General features: G+C 40.2%; 1 protein-coding gene across 3 annotated transcripts in view; it reads right to left on the minus strand.

Annotated features, from left to right (window-relative positions):
• Nucleotides 1-22866, minus strand: part of jag1b (jagged canonical Notch ligand 1b) — a 205092-nt gene that overhangs the window by 155109 nt on the left and 27117 nt on the right. For all 3 annotated transcript variants that reach the window (XM_044372955.1, XM_044372954.1, XM_044372956.1), the window contains exons 5-6: nucleotides 22369-22525; nucleotides 19729-19823 (exon numbers count right to left, since the gene is read on the minus strand). The gene's annotated coding sequence lies outside the window, so the exon portion shown is untranslated. The remainder of the gene's footprint in view (nucleotides 1-19728; nucleotides 19824-22368; nucleotides 22526-22866) is intronic.

Consider the following 22866-nt stretch of genomic DNA (forward strand, 5'->3'; position numbering starts at 1 on the left):
GCCCACCACCACTTCAACAAGACAAGTGTGCACGAGTCACTAACCATACGTTTAATGTGATTAGAGTGCTCATGTAATTTCAAAAGTAATTTATCCAATGACTACAATATTTGAGAAATGCAAACGGTTGGCTGTTTCCTGATGTTATTCATTCCTATTTGAATACATCCTTTTAATTTGCTGTATCATTAAAGTCTCATGAACCAATGGCTTGTTTCCTCCGACCCCACAGAGAGTTCAGTGAAGCACAGAGAAGGATCTGTGGGTTTGTAATATTTCATCAGAGGTCTATTATGCTGATAAAAGGGATGGGATGAAAGGGCCATTACAGCTGAGGATCCATGCCAGGTGTCACTCTAATTTAATCGAGCCACTAAAGACAAAGAAGCGGCCTGAGGGAAGCCTCTCAATAACAGGCCTGACTGCAGATGACAAGTGGCACAGTAACCTGTGATTGAGGGGACAGAGAGGAGGCTTTAGGGCAGACTCACCCTGCACAAATGACAGGACTCACTGGATTAAATAGTCCAAAGACACTAAATGTGTTTTTATATGGATAATTAGAAATAACAAATAAAAATCTGATTAAGAGGAACAGATTTGCACTTGAAAAAATGTGGCAAGTAAGTGCATTTGTTATTTCCCTTGAAATTAGCACATGCAGAGTGCAGCTTCTAAACAAAGACAAGTGGCAGTTTGTTTTTGTGATAAACATTATGAATTTGGGAGATAGCCTTCACTCAGCTCTCCACAAAGGAGATATTTCACTTTCCCTGTGCCACACTAGATTTGTCAGAGGATGAACCAGCTATACTGTGATCAATAGCTTCAGATGTTTCTCTATCTGTAGTTGTGTATCTTTACTATTTAGATCAAGCCAAAGCCCGATAAAATTTGAACAGATCATAGAGGCCATGGACACGATAGTCTTGGCAAGCTGCAGATAAAGCAGCGCAGGTTCAAAGTTTTTGTGCCAAGGCTTCAACGGGCACTGCAGCTAAATATATCTTGATGAGACAAAGGTCGACTGATCTTGAAAAATCACCGGGCTCGAGCGGGAATGAATCTGGACACAGGCAGACGCATTACATAAATTATGCTTAAGCAGTGCTATCCGAGTCATTCAGATATTCAATACAGCACTTCAGGACCTCAAGAAGATTTGCAGGATTAGAGGTTGTAAGCCAGGCCAGCTCGATATATTGATCCCCCCCTCACAGAGAGCTGCATTCAATTTCCCAACAATTAGATGCACCTGAAGGTTAATATGGTGCTTTGTTAATCTGTTGAGTGTTGTGTTGGCTAAAACTAACTCTCTCTCTGTTTTTTTTTTTTTTTCACTGCATATTCCGGTGCCAGTCTATTTGGCTGAAAGGGTCAAATCTCTGGCAAGGCGCTATCCAAACTGGTATCAGAGAGGTCATTTACTAATTAGTAAAGCCATGACACTAATGCATTAGAGGAGAGGCTTTCTACCTTAATACTGCTAGGTGAGTACTGTATATCATTTCTAGGCAACATTACCATCCTCAGTAAATTAGGTTGCTCCCCACTATGACCTTGTAACCACACTAACTTCTCTTATGACCGCAGTATGTTTTTAATAGGGCTGCCTATTATACCCCCTGGCAATTTTGTTTCCATCCATTTCTGCTGGCTGATTTCATATTCTGAGGATGTTGCAGGACTTATGGCTGTATGAGAATGAAACTTCTCTCATGGGATCTGGGGATATTTCTCTAGTGTGGCATACATTGGGCTCTGAAAAGTAGAAATGACAGCAACATTACATGGTTGAAATGACCCACCCCTATAATATTATCCATTTTTATTCATAAGAAGCTATGACATGCCTCTCATTGGTTTCTGTGTATGAATGCAGAGCAGTAGGGGGGGATTTTGTAGCAATTTTCGGTTATAAATCATGGACAACTGAGAATTATGGGGTCAACAGAAATATAAAGTGATAGTATATCCGTGGATGTGTAGCATGCACACATGGCTTGACACGGGGCTCACATGTGTTCATTTTATACGACTACAGCCACAGCCAGCCCAATGAATTCATACATCCTAATTTCTGCTGAAAGTGAGCGGCAGAGCGAGGAAGGGGCCGATACTGACCAACCAGGAAAGAGGAGATTAGCTACAGAGGTTTTTGCTGCTGTCTGCTATTTTAGGGGGGAAACTAATGGAAAGTGAAAAGGGAAACAATGACTCCAGATCTGGAGTAAAAGTAACTGAAGCGAACCTGGAGGGTAAAAGTCCCTCTTTCAATACCTTTCCAGGTGAAAATGTAAGATAATGCATGTAGTTACTGTTACAAATGCTCCTCTCTATAATTCTTGCTCTGGAAGCATTATTCGAATTACGCCAAGAACATCTAACTTTTCCATCAAAGAGCCCTTTTCCATCAAAGCTGATATTTTAAGCAGTCAGGACTAATAGAGAGTAATAATTGGCTGTTTTAAGACTCTTTTTCTCTGTTCAGGCACAGTGAAAGGGTTTCACGCGGCAGCTGTGCAGAGGCCACAATCATCCAGAGCTTCCATGCTAGCCACGTAAGCAGGGAAATAATGAAAAAATTTGGCCTGATGGAAAATCTATTATAATAGCGATCACTTTTTTTTACTCTTAAAAGCCTCGTTTTTACAGTTACCATGGTATGGCTATTTGTACTCTCTCATTCTGCTCAAAAATACACCTTCAGTAGTCAACTGTCTGCCTCATACAGAGGTGACATTATTGCTTACTAGCAGAGCTGCTACCCTATGTGCTACTCAAATATATAATATACATATACTATCATGTTTTTTTTCTCCAGAACATTAACCTCCACTCCAATCAATGTGAGAAGGTGACAGTAAATCCAAATCACTAGTCCACTCTCCCTGCCTGGTTTCAGTCATTTTCACCTTCACCATCCTTCCCTCAGCACCATCATATTGTCACCTCTGCTACAGCTGATTCTGCAAAACTGAGAAATGAGATAGGGTGAGAGGGTGGTTTTACTGCATGTGTGTGTGCGTGCATGTGGCTGTAATCCACACTGTGTGTAGGTTGCATTGGAGGTTACAAACTCAGATGTCACTAATCAGTCAATATTTCAATAAGATTGATCTTAGTGCTTTGTCGTTTAAAGGCTGCTGTCCTACTGATGACTGATAATCCATGAGGCAGTCAATGACTCATATAGAGTAGTGTAAATCCTGTTTGAATGTATGACATCTATATGTTCCCTCAAGGCTACTGATTCACACCGTATCCTGGCTGACGTCACACGGCCATTACTAAGGAGTACAGTGCATATGAGAGGTCCCTTTTGGGAAATACGTAGCATCTGTGTGTCCATTTGATTCAGGCTGGCAGTAAGAACACGGCTAAAAAAACAGTAAGCTCTCTTTCTAGCAGCAACTACAATGCAGATATCCCTCACCTTCAATTTTAGTCTATCCTGTAGTACTGCTAATTTAAACCATTAATTCAAACTCACACTGTTCTCAGAATCCTTTCCATTTTCCCATCTCCTCACACACCCTCCTATTTTCCCCCCTGGTGGCGGATGGAGAAGCGGTCGGGGGTACTGCCTCGGTAATTGGAGAAACCTTCTGAAACATGCAGATGAAGCAGGGTGAGAAGGAGAGGAGTGAAAACTGTTAAAGGAAAACGGACCAGATTCCTAATTATCCGCCCCTTTTCTCCTGTTCCCTCTTTCTTGCTCTGACAGGGTTCCAGTCGTACAGTGGATGCTCCTTCTACTTCTCATGCTGGCTTCGGCATAATTAGGCGCAGTGTACAGGGCTGAACAGGGATTGACGCTCACATAAAGGCCTGAGTGAGGAGGGGGTTCAGAGGAAAGCTGGGGCTTTGATGAGAGGGTTAAGAGCACTGTCAGCACACTCACTCTTACACATGTTACAATGAAACAATCTTTCAGCTGACACCCAAGCTGCCTTACATGAAACTTGGATACACAGCTACAAATGAAATGTGTACACTAAACATGCAGCATACTACCAACTACCGGTCTTGACACCAGATGCATTTCTGCATTTAAACCGACATAAAAGTATTAAAAGGCCAGTGCAGTATCAGACTGGGAAAAAGAAAAGGCAGTCCCAAATAGCAAATAGACATCTGAAATAAAATTATTCCTTTCCAATGAAAGAAACCTCATTTCAATGAGGTGACATTCATTTCCTTTCAGGTGGTGAGGAGGAGGAGGATAAGAAAGGCTGTCTGCTTTTTAATATATCTAACGGTGTCAGAGCTCCTAGTAGCACACAGCAGAGGCAAGTACATAGAGAGATATACTGCACTGTAGTCATGTGTGCTGTATTTGTCAGAGCACTGCACAGAAACGGTTGCTATTTGCATCCACATACAGTACAATGTGGACAAATATTACATTCAGGGTGTAAATTTTCTTTTGCCACATGAGTCAACCGGCATGTACCAATTGTTGCTACAATTCAGTGAGTCAGGAGGAGAAGCAATTCCACTTCTGATTGTACATAAAAGCAGAGACACCAATTTGAATTGTGGGCATAAATAACCCAAACGATGTTTTGTAAAGACAGTATTTCTATTGGGAGTGCAGTGTCCCTGAAAGTGAAAACGTATAGGAGATGACACCCTGCTGACTGAGAGATAAATACAAATATGCTTCAATCCAAGCCCTCATTCTTCAGTATGAAAATGCATTGTTTTTGTTCTCATATTTAAAACACAGTCCTGTTTTCTCTATGGATGTCACAAGTCCATTTCCAGCTCAATTTTATCTTATGTCTATTTCAGTGCTTATTATGCTACAAATGATTGGGCAGCCATATTCTGGTTTATTTTTCCGCAGGCAATTTCATCTTTAACAAACATACACACCTCTTTGCAAAAGTTAATTCCCACTGAAATGAGTCCAAAAGCTCTGTGGAGCATTCTTCCTACAGTTAAGCCACCTACCGCAGCTAAAGGAGGCTCAGCGTTACCCCTCTTGCAGGGCGCCAGGCTGCTCTTATCGCCCCACCACGAGGCCGTAGAGGGGTAATAGGATTGTGACTCACAGAGAAAGTGCCATGCTCACCAAGCAGGGGAGGGCTGAGGCACAAGTGTGAAGGGGCCTCTGTGGCTGTCCAGCATCATGAAAGCAGAGGAGAGCAGGAGGGAGGATGTGTTCTCCTCGCTCCATAAATAACCCTGCTAAATTGCAGGCTTTGGAGGGTCAGTGGGACACTGGTCTGCCAGTGTATATCTGAAGGCCTGGAAATAACCTGTAATCCTGCAGCCCAGAAAACGAACAGCACAGCAGTTACAGCAAAATGTCTTTTCTGCAAAATGGAAGCCTGGGCGTTTATGAGCTTGGAGAGAGAGAGAGAGAGAGGCAGAGAATGAAAGAAGAGAGAGTGAGAGAGAGTTGAGGGAGGGTGATTTTATAGGTTGTTGTCAGTGTCTAAGTGGTAGACTCCTTCCTTGGCTGGCTGGGTCCCAGCAGCAGCACAGCATTCACTTTGTACTCAGAGGAGGAAGATGAAAGCAGTGCTGGGTCAAATAGGGATGGAAGGGGAGGAGGAGGAAAGGCAGATGCAGGGTGGGAGGGGGGTGGCGGGGGGGGTTATTTGACAGACAGTCGGATGCCGGCTGGGTGTGACTGTTACCATGTGCCGAGAACTCTCTGGGTTAAGCAAGCACTCAAAGATTAAATACTGACTTTAAAAGTTGCTCTGATTCTCTGTGATGATTTGAAATGAGAAACCTGGGGCACCAAAGCAAAACAGTGTTTTTTCCGTTCGTCCCTCTGGAGTGTGTTCAGTGCTGCAGGGGAAACCAATCCACCTGTCGGCAGTTAGGTGAGTGGGTGTGTATTTTAGTTACATCAGCGCCCTGGCGCTCACAGGAAGGGCAGTAAAAGGCACTGCAGGTAGTGAGACTGAGATGGCCATGCTGGTTGTTTTGATAGAATATAAGTGGCCTGAGGCAGTGAGCAGTAGATGGAGGGCTATAGTGAAGATTTAGGGTTATTATTGAGAGGCAGGCATGGTGTAGCCCTCCAAGATGAACACAGGCATGGGCTTGATATCTTTATCAGATTGGTGAGATAGGAATCCTCCCCTCCAGGACTGATTACTTTGTCTGGAGGACCATAAAGCATGCAATGGATGAGTGCAGCATAGAGCATGGTAAAAAATCTAGCCTACACTGAGATTAAAGGTGCTTAACATCATTTTTTTATACAATTAATGCAGAGAAATAAATATGTTTGTTCACTCTTGCTTTGCTGTAAGCAGATGAGCATGAATTATTGGCATGATAAGAAATTATTGGTAATTTGGCATGCATGCAAACACTGGCATGGTCATGTAGTCACAGGCACAGTGGCAAGTGAGTTTTTGATTATGCTGAAGTGCCCTCTCATCTGCATGCCTTATTACACCATCAGCTGTTGCATTGCCTGTCTTATTTAGTTTGATTGATGGTACTGTTTACTGCTCACACTCCCATCAGGACAGTTTCATTCATTTCACACATGCTGGATGACGGCAATCACTAGCTGATGCTTAGAAAGCTCAAGTCAATGTCTGGATGTTTGTGTCCTCATGGATAAAAGATCTTGTTTTGTTTGTTTTTCTGGAGAACTGTACAAAACATATCTCTTGCACAGAATGCCTGAATAATCAAGATTTGGAAATTCAGAGAAAAAGAGAGTTCATCACTGTGCGCTAAAGAGTTCAACAGTGTGGGTGACCAGGTTTGCAGAGCTGCAGAAACAACTGGAAGCCACAGCAGTGAAAGATCATGGAATCTGCACTCTCACCTTCTTGAAATCTGTAATAGAGAAATTCAGGTTTCTGACAAGAAAAGATCAACATTTTTATGTGAGCAAATATTCTAACTTATGAAGCACCCTGTTTTCTGAAAATGAATACTAAATACTAGCTGAGAACGTTATCCTTGATCCTTATTTGTAGGCATCTTTTTCACTCCTACTAAGGACACAAAGGTTGGGCTAACCGAAGACCTATGTGTGGTGTAAACTGCAATGAATGTCTTTCCCTCTGATATGAAGCACTCCCATGGCACATTTTCCATGAAATTTGACCTGGTGGATCTGTTATACTGTACCTGTCCATAAGCCTTTACTACTACTAAGCTCATTACCTGGTGTCGGTTTCTAATGACCCATTGCCATCTGACAACTGCCTACCATCTCATTGCTGACTCTGGCCTTTTTTTCTGATCAAGACTTTTAACCACACTTGCTCTAACTCCAGAGTCTGATTTGCAAGTGTTACAAATAGAGGACCACTAGACCTTAAAATGCTGGTAAGAGATGCTTGTTTTTGTCTTCAATTTTACCACACCAGGACTATTTTCACAGAACTCATGTTTAAAAATCCATACTTAAATCCATTTATACAAGGATAGTTTCCTTAACATACACTGTACAACTATACTTCCTACAATTAATACTATAAAATTTGAAATATTATTTCCAAAAAAAAAACCCATTGTCCAAAATATTTTCCTATAAATTAAAGTTCTATTACTCTGAGAATCAAAATTTTAGTGGCAATTACATTTATAATGTGCATCACATCGACATGATGGAATTTTATTTTTCATACTCTGAATTTCAACGGCATATATTATCAAACCAGAGCTGTGCACCAAACTGTAATCAATCTCAAAATGCACATGCATGAAATTACATGGGCACTAATGGCAAAACAAGATTGTCAGCCAATGTCATATGTGTCACAGAGGACACCGCTTCTGTTTACCCTGCATTCGCTGTATTCTAATTTATTTCTTGACAGGCTTGATGAGATAAAGTGACGAGTGGTAGGAGATGGTTGTCAGGAGGAGACAGGGTCTTTCTTCTGGCTGTCGTTTGGTGGCTATCAGGGCTTCTGATCTGGCTGAGAGCATTCCTGCCACACTGAGAGGGTCAATAGCCTTCACACTGCAACAAAACATGTTTTTGTTCTGTGACTGACACACACACACACACACATATTGTTGCTGTTGAGTGTATAGATGTCTTAATAACAAAAAAAACGCTTTCACTTAGTGGAGCCATAGAAGAAATAAATAAAGTACTTTAAGAGTGCAATGAATTGGAAATGTATTATACTGTATATGATGTGAAATAAGAGATGGTAATCAATGTTAAAAAGGTCAAATAAAACATACACCAGTATTTCTTATCTACTGGCACACATGTACATGTATGACAGGCCCTTAAATAAGGCTTATGTACAAGGCTTATGTACTAGATATCATCAAAAAATCTACACTGCTATACAGGTGGAATTGATAGATTTGTGCAAATACTAGTGAGTTTGCAAAAGCAAAACGTGTCAGCATGTGTTTTTTTTTTAATCTTTTTGGATGTTCAAATGTTAAATAAGCTGTCATGTGGTAGCTTCTGTCACATACTGTATTTCAATATTCAGATATACTGAAGTACACTTGTTTTACTGGATAAAATTTCCATTTGTGAATTCTCTCCCTGTAGTTGATGGTCACTTGACACCCTGAGATATCTTTTTGTCATTTGTCAAAGGATTCCTCTTTCTTTGCACAAAGAATTTCTCTCTTCTGTTATAATGTACAGAGAAATTTTCTCTCTTGATTTACATCTCCCAACGTGTCACATAAAAGGCTGTTATTTCTTCCTCTTCTAAAGTTTCTACTGTCTAATGTCTAAATGATCCACTGGTCTGATCTGTGAGGTTATAGAAGAACTTTGATATCCTTTGTACAATCTGATATATGCGCTATGATTTTCTATATATACTGCAGCTTATATTCATTCTCCTCTTCCTCCTCCTGGTTTTCTTTTCTTGTGTGTCCCTCTGTTTCTCTTTTCTCTCTTGTGTACATGAAGTAGACATACTGTACTTTGTCACTGGGTGAGCTTACGCTTCAAGACACACAATCCTGTTAGGAATTGGCACAGCTATATCCATTTGATGCCAGTCAAAATATTACAGTCTGTTCACCGATATAATGAGCAGTGGGCATAATACAGCCCATAATGAGGCTTGTTTATATGTCTACATGGAGCAGTATGTATTGGAACAATGCCACATTGGTTAAGCACCCATATCTGTTCACCATGTTTTACAGTTTGGAATGTGTGTGTGTGTGTGTGTATATGCATGGGTGTTCCTGTTTGAACCTCAGGAGCAAGACACGGATGCTATTGTGACAAACTGATGGGCTTTACTAATATGAGCCAACAGTCTGATCAGGATTCAGCAGGTGTTCTGCATAAAGGAGACTGACGTCTGCTTGGGACCATCCATCAGAGCTAAATGGCAGATGGTCCTCTCTGTGGCCAGGCAGGAAGTGCACTAACACAATCGCTGCAGAAACACAGGGAGCACTCTACCTGCTGATAATCCACTTACGTACAGACAAAGCTGCTTTAATCTGCCCGCTCCTTCCCTGCACACCCCCTCTCCACACGACAAGGCCAGGCTCCATGCTGGAGAATCACCATTGATCCACTGCACACATTACACAGGCTAAGCACTGTCAGGCTATGTTATAATGAATCCCTAATCACTCTCACATATGACAAGAGGCTCACGGACAATGAATACAAATACTGTTTTTAAAATGATCCTATAATTGCAATATAAGTTTTGCTGGCTGTTGAATTAATTATTTTTCTGCAAATTATATGTATGCATCTAGTTCAAGAGATGGAGAAACTGATGGAGGTGACAGATTATATAAGTATTGACAAAAAACAAAGAAAGCAAGAAGGAAAGAAGTAAGTACAATACATATTGTGAACTAAACTCTGAATTAATTTTCCATCTGCTGTATACAATAAATAGACACAAATATTGAAAATCATTTGAAATTTACATTTAAAAGGTTCCACCTAATATCACAAATGTTGCATATGGAACTAGGAAGCTAGAGTCATGTACCACTTTAACAACGCTTGTGGTAATGTGGCCATGGCATATATGAATAATGATTTAAAAACTAATCAACATATAACTATGGCTGCCAATTTTCTATATTTTTCTTACTGTCAATAAAGAGCCAAATGAGAGCCAAACTAATAATGAACTCATCCTAGTCAAAATTAGATTAGCACAGCTCAGATTAGCTTCTGGGGGAATGGCCAATGCCATCTGATATGCAGATTAGATATTAATGGAAAACCACAGTAAATAAGTGGAGTAACATAAAGAAGTATCATGTGAGTATCCAAAGCCTGATATATTTTATTTCTCAGTGCGGTAGACCTCCGTTGTTGTCCAAAACACATCAATGAGCCACACCGCTGCACTGGGTCACATGTTTCTTCGCCCCTAATGAGTGTAATTACGGTACCTTGTTTAGAAACGGCTCCAGAGACTAATAACTGCGATAAGATTGTAACTCTCAGGAGAGAACTTCCTTGTACAGCAGATGCCACTGCACATGTGGTTCTGTTTACAAAGCTTTGCTAGTTTGTTTTGCTACATGTCAAAACCTCTTGAAGATTTTTGAGAAATGTATAATGTAGCACAAAGTCAAGAGGTTGTGATATGTAGCACAAGAAGTTAGCGAAGCTCTGTAAACGTGCATACACAATGGCATCTGCTGTACAGGAAACCGCTCTCCTGAAAGTTACAGTCTTATCGCTGTTATTACTCTATGGAGCCATTTCTTAACAAGCTACGGTAGCCGCTCTCTTCAGGGTTGAAGGAACACGTCAGACAGTTTGGCTGTGTCACTCATTGACATGTTTTTAATAGTTTTTGGACAAAATCAGAGGTCTACAGCACAGAGGAACACAATAGAAAAATTGGAATATCACCAACCAAACCCTTTAACATAACACTTCTTTTGATTCATTGACCTTGCATACTTGACTGTACTGTATCTGGAATATTGTTGGACTATGATGTTCAATATCCATGACCCTTGAGTAACATAATGTGCAAAAAACATAGTTTACACTACAATAGCATTAAAAGAACAGTCTGCACTGTAATGTAAGTGTAAATATTGGCATGACTTACACTATTTGAAGATAAACTGAAATAAGCAAAGCCTTGAGGTCAAAAGACAAATTTGAAATCATCCCTTAAGTATGAACCATGTAACCAAATTAAGTTTATTTTTGTGCATTTCATTATGCTTGTGTGTTTTTTTTCTAATTTTGTGCACTTTAATGAGAACAGATTGCCAGTTCACATTTGGGACCAGGATTCTTATTAGACAAGCTGGACTTGGAGCTGGACTCAGAGGTGCATCAGGCCAGGACCTGAAAGTCCCACAGGGAGTCATTAGATAAGAAGATGAAGTTTGATTGAGATCTTTTGCCAGGTTGTTCCCGCTGATTGGGCTTCATTAAACAGCACAGACTTATTGACGCTGAGCAGGAGGATGTTATGTTTACCATTCTGGCATCAGAAAGATCTGCTGTGCTGAAACTCTGCCCAGATCAAAACGGATTTCACTGTGTCTGTATTCACTGTGTCTGTATTCTGGGGTGCAGAGCTGTCCTTGCTTATGAACTCAGTTTGACAACAGTTTGAATAACGACTTGTCCTCTTTTCTCAAGGCGTGAGCACTGGAGCTCTACCGGGAGGAGGTGTCAGAGCGAAATAAGAGGGAAAGAAGGAATGAACAATTAGTGTGGAGTGGTGGAACAGTTCCACCATGAGGCAGAGGTGAAGGGGGGAGGGAGCCATGAAAGAGGCCAGGTGCAATATCGCATCCTTCCTGTCAGAGGGCTTAAAAGGGGAGCAGAGGAAGAGCGTTTAGCTCCAAGGGACGCATGTGGAATGCTGACCACAGGTTGGAAGAATCGACTATTCAGAGTGCGTCTCTTCCATGTGCCCTATCAGGTCGGGGAGGTATCTGCCAAGTAAAAACTGTTGCCAGTGTCTTTTGAGGTGCTTGGAATACTGACAAGGAAAATCAGGTCTGGAGGATGAAAGCTGACCTTGATCACAGCAACTGTGATACTGTGCTGAGACTGCACACTAGCCAAAAGAAGCATGAGATTTCATGAGTTTGCCACAGTTTTCTTTTAGCACTTGATGACATGAGAATGCTTTTATGGAGCATTGTTTAACTATGAAGGGAAAAAAATATTGAGGGAAATTAATTGACAGATATTCACACCATACATCTTTCTTCTATACTGATATCTCTGCCATAGTTCTTTCTCTGGACTACCACTCCTGCTTTATTTGTACTGTATTTCATAAAAATCAATATAAATGACATTTCTAGTATGTCATGAGAGACGCTCTAAATGTTTTTTCATGCCACTCAAATGATGAGGAATCTTAAGTGCTGCTATGTTATACTACATCTCTGCTCCTACCAGAGTTTAAGGTAGACTTTTTTTTTTGATGGTCAATATGGTTGTTAATATTCAGAATTATGGCCATATATAACAACTACCAGAGGTATGTTTTAAATAGCCATATAATGTCCTACATTTAAACAGAAATAAAACAGTAAGCCTCTCCCCAAGCCTCTCCCCAAGCCCACCTCTCACAAGGGCCGGGGATATTTAACCGTGGAGTTCCGGGCTGATCCATTTGTGTCACTTTGCCAATGCTAGATGTAACGTTACCTGAGAGAAAATGGTTCAGAGTTGTGTCAGCTGCAGGACTGTTGCTGGATTGTGTGCTGGCTTTTGAATCTTGTGCCATACTTAGTCACATGACCAAACAGTCAGTGACTATTTTAATGCCTTAACAAAAGCAAACTTTTGCATAATATGTTTATATTAAAGTTGTCTTGGCAACATACTATAGGTCACACAATATTAGGCTATTAGGCTATTATCGGATTTCCCACCAGACATTGTGGCCGTTGATATTTTCATCTGGAATACTATATGTGATACCTGCAAAAAGCTGGCATATGCCAGCTAATGTAAACCCTGGCTCCTACTTCCTGCCAGCCTCATTCAGCAAATAATATTGATATCCACTCTTCCATTGCCAAACCCATATTCACACAACACTTGCACTTTGCCATTACAGGAGAAAGGTCTGGTAGAACTGGCAATCATTCTGTAAAAGGTGAAAATAACATTGCGGTGTGTTTGAATTCATTAGACCAATGAAAATGGTAATTCTATTATTTCATACATAAAAACAGTTTGAATATGCCTTATAAAATATCAGAGGGGAGGGTGGAAGGTAACAGAGTACACCAGACATGGATGTGAGGCACAGCTGTCCACATCTGGTGAGTCAGACTGAATCTTTTTGATTAGAGATCACCTCCAATTGCAATCAGGACAATTGTTTTCCTGATCATCTATATCGCATCCATTTAGAGCTGCCATATCATTTCTTGTTTTATGCTTTGTTGTTTGATGTGTCCTCATTCAACTCTTCCTGAATCTGATTTTTTTTTGACTGCCTTGTTTTCAGTAATAGAGGACCTCTACAGTATGTTGTTGTATGCTTACAACATCAACTGATGTTTGCCATCAAACATCAGCAACAAACATCATCAAAGCTATGTGGCATGTGGTAATTCCAAATCAAAATTTTCAATGAATAATTTATTTTTCTCACATACATTTAGCAACATTTCCAATAGGAAATAATGGCCATTCAATCTCTCCTATCCACTCTGCAATGGCCATAAGTCACAGTGAAAGCTAAAAACCTAATGGTCTTTTAATTTCTGATTGCCTGTCTCTTTGATTGGCCTTAAGTGCAACCCAATCTCCTTTCAATGGTGATTACTATGGGAACTTGTCAGACTGGTTAATTGGTTCTATTAGTAGACATTTTCTTGAAAGGGCTTCCTGCTTCTCCGAAGGGCAGCAGGTGTCAAAAGAACAACACTGCAGCCTCTAGATCCTGGAAACACCGCTCCAAATTACACTCATTAAGGCAATTCAAATATAAGGACACTTACATAATTATGTGCCATTAACGGACTCAAACAAGTTTGAGATTGGTTTAAAAGGACCAAGTCAAGTCACTGCCACTATAGAGTTTTAATTGCACTCTCAAGCTAAGGAAAGATTTTAATTTGTCCCTTGGATGACAAAGCAACATTTCCGATTTGTATTCATCAATAAGCTTTAAAACATTGGTGGTATATTTTTATTTCTTTTCAGAGAGGGGCTACAGGATGTCCTTGTTTGGTCCTTTGTGTGAAGCAGAGCAAAGTCCCCGCTGAGAATTCTTGGTGTTTGTCCATCATTGATTAGGAGGTCTGTTAACAGCATGCACTAACATTTCAATTCTCTGGTGAGATGAGTGCCAGGTTCAATAACCACCCTCTGCTCTCATAGCCAGAGTGACTTTTTGCTTGTCACAACTATGCAAAGCATTGTCTTTCAGTCTTCATTGACATTTGTGTACCAAAGTCAATATCAGCCACTTATTCACTCAGTCGTAAGTACAGAATAGGTCTAGTGGGTAAAAAGAAAAAAAGCAAGGACACAATGTTCTTGAAAAGTTTTGCCTTTTAAGGCAGTTGAACAGTGCTTGTCATTAAAGATTTCTCTTGCCTAACAATCTAGGGTAAAAAATAGAAGATACTGGTGCTTTCTACAAAAGAAATGTCAGTTTCATTGCACTCTACAACAGACAGTCCACGCTCTGCAACTGCAGAAATAACAGACCAACAGAATAGTGGTGCCAAGTGAGAAAGTATATCTGCACACACAGCTGCTTATCTTTAGACAGACCCTACTTCTATTGATCAGTTTGGGGTTCACCATTGGGGACTGACAGGGCAGAGGACATGTTCTGGTATCAGATGCTGAAGGACACTTTAATGTACAGGATGTTATTAGTCTACTATTTTGCACAACAAATGTACTGTTTGTGATGCCTTCGGGAAGCCCTATTTGACCTTGAAGGACTTTCCCCTCACATTGTTTTAAAAGTACTGAATACCTTTAGTTAGGAGGGATGAACTGTAACCTCTTAATACTCTAAGCAGGCATATACACTAATGACCACACTGACTTGAGGTGGAACAAAATCAAAGCATGGCTTTTTTTGACAGTTGGCTCCTGGTTCTGAGGAAAGTCACATGAACCTAAACCTTTGAGAGAACTTTTGTCTGAGAAAACAGGACATAGTTTGGACATAATGAGTAAAAGAGCAGATGTGTAAAGCCCAATTATGCTGTTGTAGTGACTGAGAACAAAGAGAAATCACTTAATTTCCCCTACAGATAGAGAAAATGCCTTTTAGGGCACAACAGTAAATGAACTGTTGCTGTAGTGCAAGTGTGCACAATAAGTATAGAGGCTTTATGAGAATCATCGACAAATACTGTATGGCCTTTTACTGAGAACAAAATCAAATTGCACTGTCATTCAAAACGGCTTGTGTTTGTCTATATAATGGTTCCACTGTGAATGCCAAGTATGTGATACAACTCAAGTGCCATTTGGTACTGGATTTAATGAGTAGCAAAACATAAGAGACACATTTTTTTCAGCAGCAATTGAAGTGTCCGCGGATGTTCTTGAGGGCTCTCTAATAAATAAATGGCCAGGCAAATGCTGCCTGATTTAGGAACATGCTGCTACCTGGGTACAGAGTTAAAAGCCCAAAGTGAGATTAATCACTGCTGCTGAGAGAGATAATATTCTTTGTTTCTGTTAATTTATGGTCTCTACAACTGAGACCCTGAACCAACATCACATACTGTACGTACTCTGCCACTAATCGACAGCTCCTGAGGCACCTCTTTAGCAAATGTTCACAGTGACAACAAAATGAGTTGTACATAAACAAGATATCAGGGCTAATACACTGTTGCTTCAATGAAAGTAAAGGTGCTCAAAGCTGTTTTTCCCCCTCTTTTTTATCTGTCTTTCTCTTTCATCCAGTATCTCTTATCCATTCAGGACTTATCTAACACTAGGTAGCAACTAGTCAGTGTTGAAGTAAGACAGAAAGACGAGGCCAGTAGAACAAGAAAACAAGGAGCAGTGTATAGTATATGGCGCTGGCTTGGCATGGGGAGAGACAGCTTTTAGTCAAGAGGCCCAGCAGAGGATCAAAGTGAACAGTGACTCCTCTTAGCCAGGTCTGATCTGGGAACAGGATAGTCAAGCACAGATCTCCCTGATGTCTGAACATGACTCGTGGTATTGTGAATATTTCATGGAAGGCGTCACAGAGCTGACAGTAGTGCTGGCCACAGGGCAGCTCTGAAAGAAGAAAGTGTGTATCGCAGGGTGTTGGTGTATTAGTATTCATAGGGATGGGTCTGTACTGTATATGAAAACACACATGACCAGTGTGTACAAAATGTAGTAGACATATTCACCTATCTAGCATTGTACAAACAATATCAGATAGCTTAGTTTCTCTCCTGGCTTTACAAGGCAGCTAAGACAGAGAACAGTGACTTACCCATAAATAAAATTCCCCAATAGGCCTATTAAAAAGCTTCTCTTGAAAAAAAACGGCTGCTCTTGCGGGGTTTTGAAGGCAGAACATACAGTTAAAATGTTGTGTAACACAAAATTGTGCCATATTTATCTGGTTAATAAGGTGCTTGGTTATGTACTATTTCATTGTCACCCACACATTTTCATTTTTGTTTAAACACAGAGCTTACATAACTGCACCGCATTAAGCCAAACCATTAAATGCATTGTTGGCCTTCCAATAGTTTTAGAGGGCAACACTCAGCATTGACTGCACTGTGACAGGCTCTCTGGAGAGGCCAAATCATGTAGTCTTATTATAGAGGAGACAAATCAAGTGTACCAAAACCCTCCCCTCCAGCCCTACTTTCTCAAGGTTATTTTCAAAGATAGCTCATGTCTTGGTACAGTATGTGGGTTGGGCTTTAAAGGTGCAGTGTGTAAAATTTAGTGGCATCTATTGTTGGCAGAAATGGAACATAACATTCAAAGGTATGTTTTACTTAGTGTGTAATTGTGTTTCGTTACCTCAGAATGAGCCCTTTATATCTACATGGGAAATTGGTCCTCTTCCACGGAGCAGCCATGTTGCACCGCCATGTTTCTACAGTAGCCCAGAAAGGACAAACCAAACACTGTCTCTAGAGGGGGGCCTTCATGTTTTTCACGAGTTTCGCGTCTACCGTAGGTTCTTCTACATGCTTGGAAGCAGAGGAGGGGTATTCAGCTCTCATGCTAGATGCCACTAAATCTTACACACTGCACCTTTAAGTAAGCCCTGCCACTAGAGACATGCTGTAACCCTATGCAGTAGAAGTGAGGGGGCTTCAGAGGCCTCAGAGAGAAAGGGGTGTAACTAATTTACACCCATGGGAGGCCTGGATGGGCACTGGCTTTTGTCCCGATAGAATTAAGTCAGGCCACTTTAGTTTTGGGTGCGTTGTGCTTCACAACGGCAATGGCACTGTCGACTTGCATGTCAGCATTATAGCACTTAAAGGTAATGAGATTTAGGCCTTGTGAAACCCTTGAGACAATAGTGCCTGTGTTCTGCCTCGGAGCACAAAACAGACTTACATCGTATCAGAATCACCACATTCCACAGTGAAATATGATTATGGACTCGAGAGAGTCATGTTCCTTCTGTCAGTGATATTGTAGCTGTCCCACAGTATATCTCTCAACAGTGCATTTACTAGCTCTTCTTCCACTTGCGGGCAGGAATACCACTTTTACAGCTCGCTGAATTCAAAGAAATGAATCTCTGCAAACACCCTGCCCTCTCTGATAAGGATGTTCTTATTTACTCAATTCAGAAGCATGCATCAGCAATATCTCTTAATAAAAATAGTCACATTCTCTATTTTTAAAGGTACTGCACTGTGGATGTGGAAGCAAGACGACTTATGCTGTACTGTATCTCTTTTGGTGGGAAGCCAGGCATCACTAACATTGATTTCTTTTATTTTATAGTGCAGTATAATGAGATACTTTCAGTCAAGACTTGTCACCATGCATTACTGTCCAACCACACCAAATGAAAGCTATGCTGCCTTTCAGGCACTCTTAAATGCATCGGCTACATGACTATAGGCAGACAGGCTGGAAAACAAGCTCCGTGTGTGCAAATGTTTTGCATTTGGGATCAAGATCTAATGTTTATTCAATTTTATTTGGTCCATACGTAACGAATAAGGAGCTATTTTGAGAGAAACCAGAGCTAAAGGATCACCTGAGGGTAAGATGTATGCTGATGTCTTTTTTTGTAACAGTATCTCACAACATTTTGAAGGACAGAGCCTTTTCACTGAACACAGTGAAGCGCTCTGCAACAGCATTAAACTTGGCAGAACTGAATACATTAAATTCTTAAAAAAAACCATCTGATTCAGTGATTCATTTTTTAAAATTTTAGCTCCTTTCTCTTTAGTGAGTGGGCATAATTGCCCTTTCTTTTCTCAAAGACGTGAATGATGAACTTTCAGTATGAGAGCTAAAGGACTAAATAAATGCAGCCTAAAAATATTTATCCATAAGCAAGTCACTGAAGCAAGAGAAGCCAGCTTTTTAAATCTTATTTTTTAAGAACATAATTTGGCACACAAGAGAGCATATATGTCTGTTTAGGAGAAAGACCTACTCTTAAAAGGTGAAAGAAAATATGTTAAAGAAGTTGGTTCCAAAATGTGGAGGCAATGAGCACCTTGAGTGCATCTGTTATATAACTCTTACATAAAGAACAAAACTAAACTATACAGCATCTAGATTACAGCCCTTCACATCGGCCAGTCTTGCCTGCGGCTGAGATCAGGAAACATCCAGATGGCAAGTCTTCCTCTCTCGCTCTTTCTTTCTCTCTCCTTCTCCTTCTCTACTGCTGTTTGAATCCTACTTTGTCTGTCTTGCTTAATAACAATTCCACAAGAATAACTGTAACGCTAATGTGAACTAGAACGTTTACGTATGCTGTGGCAAAAAATGAATAAATAGTAAATTGGTGCAACGAAAGTTTTTTTTTTTAACATTGGTCAAAACTGAAACATATAAATTACAAAGCAACTACCTACTATATGTATGACAATAGTTGCATCTCATACTCTATATGTATTCTCATATTTATATTCATTACAAAATCTACCGAATACACAAACTGAAGGTGAAAAAGACATGCTCGACATGCAGTGTGTCTAATGGCAGTTGCTTGGTTGATATTGGTGTGTGTAGTACACCGGTGCAAGTCCTTGCAGCAGATGTGCTGGCCTCCTCACGTGTATGCACTAAGCAGGAGTAAAGAATCGTCATCCAGGCAGGTAATTGGCTGCTGTTTACATTGCCGTTGGCATACCCCTCCTCCACTTCTTGACACATCTGTAGTGTTCATTAGGGTTGAGGAGCTCTGTGCTACACTATGTTATCAAATCTGGCCTCTCAGGCTGTTCACTTTGCAAATTGCAAGACTGATTCACCACATATTACTTAGTGCTCACATTCATGTTGGGGATCTCAAAAATTTAAGTGAAATTAAGAGTTGGAAATGCACAATGATGTAAATGCATGAAGTCAAAAGATATTGTGTAATTCAAATCTCCCTAAATGTGAGAATTATGTTGTGTCAACTTCTTTCAGGAAAAAGGTGCATATGTTGACTAAAATTGTCATTTTTTATTTTGAAAATGTTAATGTTTTGCTTAAAATGCAAACAGGAGAGTTGGGAACTACAAGATAGTAGAGGCGCAGAAGAAGAGCGAAGAAAAACAAAGCATACAAAAATGAAGAGTTGGTTAACAGGGGGAAACGTTGGAAAGGCGGGGAAAAGCAGTTTGTAGAGGAAGGCTTACCCCAGGTGCTCAAACGCCAGATGGAGAAACAGCTGAATCAAGTCCAGGGAAATAGACTCGTCATCAGCTCCAGCCTCGAAATCTTCATTAAAAACCTAACCAAAGTGAGACAGATAAAGTGAGGGAGAAGGGAAGACGTAAAGGCTAACAACAGCTCATGAAAGCACAAATTTAAATTCCAAGTGGTTTCATGGCAGAGTGACTTGACTCTGAAATCCATGGCTTAATAGATTAAATCACAGAATTATGTGCATGCCAACCTTTCTATTAATTACTGATTTCAGAACATATTAATTATGCAACCACAGTCCATGCTTGTGCAGTAATTCGAGGAGAAAGGGATGAGTGCTCTTTATCATCTTCATTACGTTAGGATATTATTCAACATGCATCCTTTAATGAATTACAGTATGTACTGTATATCATCATAAGGAGCATTTGTCACACCACATTCCCTCTCGCCTCTTTGGGAATATAGACAATGTTTTTTTAGCCACAGAGGTGGCAGTAATTTTCTTATGAGAGGCTCATCATCTGTTGGAAAGTTTTGTTTTAGTAAATTGATAGTAAATCCTGAGCAACTTAATTTTTTTGTCAATATATGTACATATTCCCATTTAGTTTTATTTGTAATAAAAAATCAAACACTTTCTTAAGATGTGTAATGTTGTGTCTTAACTGTAATTTATTTGATCCTGCTATTTTCCAGCTGCTGACTGGCTATTATTAACAGAAAGGTGATGCAAAAGGTATGTAATGCAGACAGGTACTATTAAATATATTATAGCTTATACACGAATACCAATGACTGAAAAGTAGGACACAAGAAGAGAATTAAAATTAAATGAGGTATTACTACAGAGTTAGTATCTATCATATATTTCATATCACTATGACACTGCATGTGGTTAGAAATCACATATAATGTCATATTCATAATGGACAAGATTAAGTGGACATATTTTGGAATATATTCAGCACATGCGTGTACAGCCCTAATCCTCAGGCATTAGCATGTAACTACATTCTGTATGACTGAGTTCACTGGATTACATTTATACACAACAACAACTGTTTTATACTGTACATGCTGAAAATGCTCTTCATAAATGTTTAGCGCTACACTCTTTCTTCTGGAGCATGTAATCCTTTAACACTGACAATAACGATTTTGTTTCATTTGCTTCCCCTACATACATTTAATGCTTTAATATTTGAACTACCTGGTGAAATCTCTGGGTATATAGTATGTGTGATCATATTATCAAGGTACGTCAGTAGAAAAGCAGCTGAGGCTGTAAATGTCTATCCTCAGTGCACTTACATCTGTAGCTTGTATTAACGCTTTTATTTTCAAAGGTAAATTCAGTATTTTTAATTGGAAACAAACACGGTTTCACTGTAAACAGACAAGATTTACTAGCAGAAGTATTTTCACAGTGCACACATTAAATAAGTGGACTAAGATGCCTACCGAGCACAAGGAACACTGGCTTGAACATGGCTCATTATGTACTGTATGACAGTTCTTTGGCCCACAGTACTTCCTCATATCTTTCCTGTCTCTCTCTACCTCTCTCCAATTTAAAAATTATTATATGCAACAGGCCGCTGGGAAATCATTTCACTTGTGGCGGTGGGAGCACAACAATGGCCTGTAATAACACATGACCTGCAAGGTGTGAGGTGACAGCAAAAACCGTTGCCAAAGATGACCAGCCTCAGCCAAATCAGCAGGTGCGTTTGTGTGTGTGTGTGTGTGTGTGTGTGTGTGAAAAGGAATGAGGGAGAGATAAAGAGAGAGAGAGTGAAAGTGAGAGATCAAGAGAGTCTGACTGTCATTTTAAAGGTACCATGTGGAGTTTTAATTGTAAACAACACTGGATTTTGTTGTTTTTCAAAAAAAAAAAAAATCTATCTCTATCTTTAATGCCAAACAAACATGCTGAATGTATTTCCTACCCCATAAAAGAAAGCCTTTGTTTTTGAATGTTCTGAGACCTGCACTGTTTACATTGGCTGGCGGCCTTCTTCTATTGTTACTTGTAGAGCACGTTACCACCAACACCCTCTGCAGCTGGCAAAAATGTATATCACATCATAGCATGCATAGCATGGCGTGCATGTGCTTCCTTGTAAACACAATGGTAGCAGACGTGATACAAACATTAAAGGATAAGGCTGGCGATTTTCAATATTTTCTTATTGTCAATGAATCACATGTGCAGAGCCAAAACAACAATGAACTCATCCTACTCAAAATTAGATTATTAAATATTATGTATATTATTATTATGTTATGTATCCAACACAGTCCACAGTTTCCCTGTTTCCCAGTTACTTACAGGCTACAGCCATAATAACATGCATCTGCATATTTTTACCATGGATAGATTTCTGTAGCCATCTTTGATGCCATTATATAGACCTATCAACATATCATATAACAGCAATGTGCAAGACAGTTAGAGAGGAGACATTAAATAGCGTCCCTGAAAGTCTGTCTCAGTCTGGCCCCATCACTTCTATGTCAGGGCCTGGTCGGCCCCACTCAGGGACCTCTCACTTGTTCTGTTACCTTCTTGATTGCCATGGGAGATTAGCTGACCTCAGGACCTGCGAAGAGCTAGTATTACTCACCTTGACCATGCACTCTCTGCTCTGCAGGTTTCCAATCAGAGCTGGCGCCAAACTCCCATTCCCCAGCAACCACACTTGGAGGTCATGGTTCTCGGAAACATCTGCTTGTGACAAATAGCTGCTGGAGGGTTGGCCAACGGAGACAAGATGAGAAGGTCTGCATGATGGAGAGAGGGGGAAAAGGTACTGTGTGTGAGCAGAACAGGCTGCAGAAGGGAGAAACCCCCAGGCAGCAGAACGATATTCGAGGAAGCCCCTGGACAAAGTGCTAAAAGAGACATAATTGTAGAATATCATGGTAAGTAATGTTCACAGAGAGTCCAAGTAAAAAGACACAGAGCACTAATGAAGTTGTGCTTTTATTTCAATTGCTACAGTCATCAAATTTTAATCTTATTTTGGGGGATTTAGGCACTGATTTTTTTTATTGAGCAAACAAGCCTGTAACATAGTCGAACCTCCTGACTTTGATCAAGATCATGCATGCATCGTATGCTC

The sequence above is a fragment of the Thunnus albacares genome, chromosome 14 (assembly GCF_914725855.1).
Source record: "Thunnus albacares chromosome 14, fThuAlb1.1, whole genome shotgun sequence".
In the NCBI taxonomy this organism is placed as follows: domain Eukaryota; kingdom Metazoa; phylum Chordata; class Actinopteri; order Scombriformes; family Scombridae; genus Thunnus; species Thunnus albacares.